We start from the raw sequence: 6,069 nt of genomic DNA, 5'->3' as shown, positions 1-6,069 counted from the left end.
GACATAAAATCTTAAAAAAAATAGTAACTAAACAAGGCTTTTATGTATTTTCTCTAGCACCCTTCAATTACTCTCTCGTCTCTCTGTTTTTGACTTTGAAAGATCATGTTTGACCATTTATCTTATTTAAAATTTGTGTGCAAATTCTAACATAAATAAATTATTATTAAAATATCTTTAATAATCAAATAAGTTAAGTATATTAATATGAGCAATATATAAAAAATTTTAATAATACGAATAGTTAAATAAGATATTCGTTTGGCAACGTCGCCGTCGCGCGCCATGTAGTGTTTGTTGTCACGCAACTGGTCTACCGTACGATTTGAACAGCGGATTACGGACGAAGCGAGGGTCCGAGGGCGCAGGCGCCCAGCGCCAAACCCGGCCCCCCGTGTCGGGCTACGTCGCCTTGCGACGAGATGACGCCAACGCCCCCGCGTGACGCCACCTCTGCACCGGGTCTGGAGGGGTGCAACGGTAACCCCTCCTCCTACAAAAACGACAGGGCCCGGGGTTTCAGTAGTACTACCAGCTGGGGCGGGTCCCACCCGCGGAGCCGAGCAGGTACGCGATGATGAAACGGCCGTGGGGCCACATGCCAGCAGCGGCACGGGTGCACGCGCCGACGTGTTGTTGCGCGCTGCACGGAGCCCGGTGCGATCGCCGGCACGCAGGCACAGGTCTCTCTCTGGCGTCTCGCGCGCGAGCGGCCGGCTCGAGGGGTGGAGCCGACGACGGAGTTCCGAAGCGACTCGATGAGCTAAGCTAGAGCTAGCAGGGGCCGGGCCGCCGGGGGGGGGGGTGGACAGCTCACGAGCCGCGGCTGGTGGTGTGGTAGGCGGGGTTCACGTGGTTAGACGGGTGAGGGATAGGTACGGGCACCTAACCCCCCACGTCGGATTTGGATCGGATCCGGATCCGGTCAGCCCATCCATCCCACGCCGGCGGCAGGCCAGGCCCAAGCGGAACCGCACGTCCAAACCAAACCCATCCGACCGCCTCCTGCTTCACGTGCTAACGGCAAAATAAAGCTGGGCGAGGGGCCGCAAAATTAGAATCGCCAAAAAGAAAAAGGGGGCCACTAAAATAATTTCGTTGTTTACACTTCATTTAGGCCTTGTTTAGATACGAAAAGATTTTGGATTTCACTATTATAGCATTTTCATTTATTTATGGCAAATATTGTCCAATCATGGACTAACTAGGATCAAAAGATTCGTCTCGCGATTTACAGTTAAATTATGCAATTAATTTTTATTTTTGTCTATATTTAATGCTTCGTACATGTGCCGAAAGATTTGATGTGGCAAGAAATCTTGAAAAGTTTTTAGTTTTTCGAGTGAACTAAACAAGGCCTTAGTTTTTTTATTATTCTACGTAAAAACTAAAAAAAAACTTTCTTCCTGCTTCTTCAATGAGATCTTTTATCTTCGAGCTTGCCTATCTAATGACTAATACCCTCTCCAATCACAAATAAGGCATTGTTTAGTTCCAAAATTTTTTGAGAAATTGATACTGTAGCACTTTTGTTTGTATTTGATAAATATTATTCAATCATGGACTAACTAGGTTCAAAAGATTCGTCTCGTTAATTCCGACCAAACTGTGCAATTAGTTTTTATTTTCGTATATATTTAGTACTCCATACATGCGTCTAAAAATTTGATGTGACGGGAAATCTAAAAAATTTTGCAAAATTTTCTGGGAACTAAACAAAGCCTAAATGAATTTTTTTTTGTTTGCTTAGGTCTTGTTTTGAAATTTGGTAATTGAAATATAATTATGATATCAAATAAGTATCATTAAACATATTTTCATATTATGCTTATTTAACGTCATAAACATTGATATTTTACTTATATATTTGGATAAAATTTAAACATTTTAATTAAAAATACTTCTACAATTGTACTTTTTTATGGAGGTGGTACCTTAGAACATTAGAACATGCTCCAAAATATTTCTCTAACCTCTTATTTTTATGAGTTTTATTTACACTTAATGCATTTACTTGTAGTTGTAGTTTACATAGTTTGTAAATTTTGTTAGTCGAGCACGACACATGTCTCTAAATGCTGCAGAACCAATATAATTGTGCCAGTAATTGGCATTTGAAGCCAAAGAATATACATTAATGTAATTATCTACTCTCTCCGTTCCAAATTATAAGTTGCTTTAGTTTTTTTATACATCAGTTTTGCTACATGGCAAACTCTATGTACCAAAAAAAATAAAATGATTTATAATTTAGAACGGAGGAAATACTACTTGGGATTGTCCATAGACCCAACTGTCTAATAATTACAATATATCTTAAAATTCACTTTGTAGGAAAAAAACAAACCAATATATTCAAAGTATCTTGAGTACTTGCGAAGTTGGGATGTCAATACATGGGAAGAAACTATTATTATCATGCTGAAAATTATCCCTCATAGGAACTTCTCCATATATATAATCCCAGGTTACAAACCAACGTTTTGTATGGTGTAAATTCATTCCTTTTTTCCATTCCAACAAGAGATGGTGTGCGCAATACTTTCTTTGCCCCCCACCCCACCCAAAAAAAAAAACCTTGTCCTGGCTAGTTGTAGATAAGATAAGATGAGACGGCACAGTTTTTTTTTTCGTCGATCTCAACCAAAAATAGAGCGAGGGAGACCTGTTTTTCGTGAACTAACTACTAGATAAGACAACTTTGAACCACATACACGGCCTCTTCTTCGTTTCTTGAGGACTCTAGCGGACACACACCATCCGGTACAGCAAACATGCTGCTAGCTAGCTCGTTCTTATCCGCCTGCTCGAATCAGTCCCATTCCTTTGCTGTATTCCGGCAAACAGAGAGTCCCGTACGTTGCCGGAAACGCAACAGCGCATCATGCAGCAGCAGCAGCCAGAAAGACCACGCCGGATAGGCGGATAGGGATTGTGTGGACGTAACGAGCCAAGAAAACCAGCCGTAGAGGACGTCCGTCACAGATCAGATCAGACGGCCAACAGTAGGACGCGTCTCTTCTTTGCATCACCGGGGCATGCATGCCGAACCGGCGTGCAAAGCAGGGGAGTGAGAACCCCCTTTCCCCACACGACCGAAATGCATGGTTGCCACAAGAAGCCTTGCGTGCACACACACACACACACACACACACACATATATATATATATATATATATATATATATATATATGCATCTGGATTCTGGGGAAAAAAAAGAAGAGAAAGAAATTCCTCGTCCATGTCCCGCGTCAGTTACGTTACGTGACAACATGTGGTGTGTCGGTGAGGGGAGGGAGAGAGAGTTGTCCAAGTAGAAGAGACGGAACATGTATTGGTTGGTTGGTTGGCTGGCTTGCGTGCGCGGCCGGGCGGCCGGGGCGGGTTGCGTTGGTGCATGCCTCGTTCCAAGTCACGATTCCTCGGCCCGCCCGTCGACTAGACTAGACTAGACGCATGGAGATGGAGTGCGCCGCGCGGCGTACGGTACGCACAATGACCAAGTGGACACGCCGATGCCTGCCTGCGCGTCGTTTTGACCTCGCCAAGCCGGGCTTGCTTTGCTTGTCAACCACCGGCGGGCGTAGGGAGATGGATGGGTGTTATCGTGTTGTTCTCGTTCTAGATAGCTGTCAATACGATTGATGTAATGTACTACTACACTATACTAGCTTGAGATTGAGAGGAGCCGCAAGCCTTCGGGTGCGGTTCCAGCGACTCGCACGCACTGCTGACAGCGGGAGTCAGACCTAATCAGCCAGGGCTCGAGTTTTTAGTAATTGCGATTTGGTTTTGGGTCAATTTGGTTGTTCCATGGTCGTCGAACCAACTCGGCAAATATTAAAAGTTGCTTGTACCACCAACACGGGCGGCCGGGAAACAGACCGCCGATGAAATGAAAACGCAGGCAACTTATGACTTGGACTTCCAAGTCCACGAAGATTTGTTGTCGGTCCCCAGATTCCTGCGCGAAATCAACCAAACAACACACACTTGGAATTACCCATACAAATCAAAGTGCCACAATAAACAAGTCTCCCCCTCCGGCTGAACTACTATCAAATTTACGTGTATACTCCACTCACCGACCGTACACATCACGATGAGTTGGCTCTTCTGTGTTTTGGTTGCCGCCGCAGCGTGCCCTGCCAAAACTACGGCATGTATATGCCACAGCAGCGTTTTGGTTGCCGCCGGCCGCCGCGTCTTTGGTTTGGCACAACCGCGGCTTTCCCTCGTAGTGTATAGGTACATCGATGCGGGCCAAAAGTTTGGAGCTCGATTTCACCGCCGAACTTTTGGTGAGCCATAGCTATGATACGGTGAGTTGGCGAAACGGCCTTGTTTAGGTCTTATTTAGTTCAAAAAAAATTTGCAAAATTTTTCAGATTCATCGTCACATCGAATCTTTAGACACATGCATATAGTATTAAATATAGACGAAAATAAAAAATAATTGCATAGTTTGGTCGAAATTGACGAGACGAATCTTTTTAGCATAGTTAGTCTATGATTGGACAATATTTGTCAAATACAAACGAAAGTGCTATAATGTCGATTTCTCTAAAGATTTTGGAACTAAACAAGGTCTAATTGTTTTTGCAAAATAGACATTATAGCATTTTCGTATATATTTGACAAATATTATCTAATCATAAATTAACTGGACTCAAAAGATTTGTCTCACAAATTACAGATAAATTGTAAAATTAGTTATTTTTTAGTCTATATTTAATACTCCATACATGTATCGCAAGATTCAATATGATATGGAATCTGAAACTTTTTTGCAAAATTGCTTAGAAACTAAACAAGGCCCAAACATGCTCCTAGAAACAGAACCACCTAATTGCTACTCCCAACTACTATAGCAAGCTAACGTGATTTTGAGCTAGGCAAAGTAAAGTGTATCATAGTGGTATAGATGGCCATCGGGCCGTGCCGGCCCGGCGTGCCGTGCCGTGCCGTGCCTGCCCCGGGCCGCGTCGTGCCGGCCGGGCCGTGCCATCACCGTGCCTCGTGCCGGGGGTATGGCCCAAGGCACAGCCCGCGGGCCGTCGGGCCGACCCGAAGGCACGGCGGGCCACCGGGTCAAGGTCGTGTCAGGCCAGTAGCAGACCTATATTTTCTTTTTTTGTTTAAAATTAGTAGGCTACATTTCTTAACAGGCCAATCAGGATGGATGGATGGGCAAAACATACCTATATTTTTTCTTTTTTAGAATTAAAAAGCTATATTTTTAACTGAGACATTAAGCACCGGGCCATCGGGCCGTGCCTGAGCCGTGCCACGGGCCACGGTGGCGGCCCAGGCACGGCCCGGTGCCTCGGGCCGTGCCGGGCCGGGCCTAATAGTTGTCGGGCCGTGCTGTGCTCGGGCCGGGCCAAAATGTCGTGCCACGGGCCGTGCCAACGGGCCACGGGCTGCATGGCCAACTATACATAGTGGTGCACTACTCCAACGGATTTAAATTAAAATATAAGTCGTGTAGTTTTCCTTCTAAATAAATAGTTTGCCTTTGATCAATTTTACAGAGAAAAGTGTATTACTCTGTAATCCTAGGTATGTAGAACAAACACTTGTTAGTAGGGGGGTGAACATTCGGTTTTTGGTTTGGTTCCTTGATTCTTGAAGAAATTTGGTTGCTAGAAAATAGGAATAGATTGAATCTGAAATTCTAAGAGCATCTTCAAGAGCCTTTCTAAATCTCACTTTCTAAATTATCGTTCGAAGAACCTGTATTTCAGAACGAACGGATGGAGTAGTATACTACTATTGTTGTGTGACGTTATCTTGGAAATGTCTTCTATTTCCTCTTGTCGTAAATAAAACTTCATCTATGCTAGGCTATGTCAAACTTGTTTTAAATTTTTACAAACAAATATAAGATCATATATATGTGGACAATCATAAGATCATCTATAGCCAATATTGTCACGATCTGTAATGCATTCCATCTAAGATTGTTTCTATAGTATACTAATTAAATTGCTGTATTGCTTGATCTGTGTCAATATCTGAATGAACTTATTAGAAACATAAATAGACCCTCTTAGACTTTACAAAATG

This window comes from Sorghum bicolor, chromosome 3 (genome assembly GCF_000003195.3).
Source record: "Sorghum bicolor cultivar BTx623 chromosome 3, Sorghum_bicolor_NCBIv3, whole genome shotgun sequence".
NCBI classification, from domain to species: Eukaryota; Viridiplantae; Streptophyta; class Magnoliopsida; order Poales; family Poaceae; genus Sorghum; species Sorghum bicolor.
Note: the sequence above shows the minus strand (reverse complement) of the source record.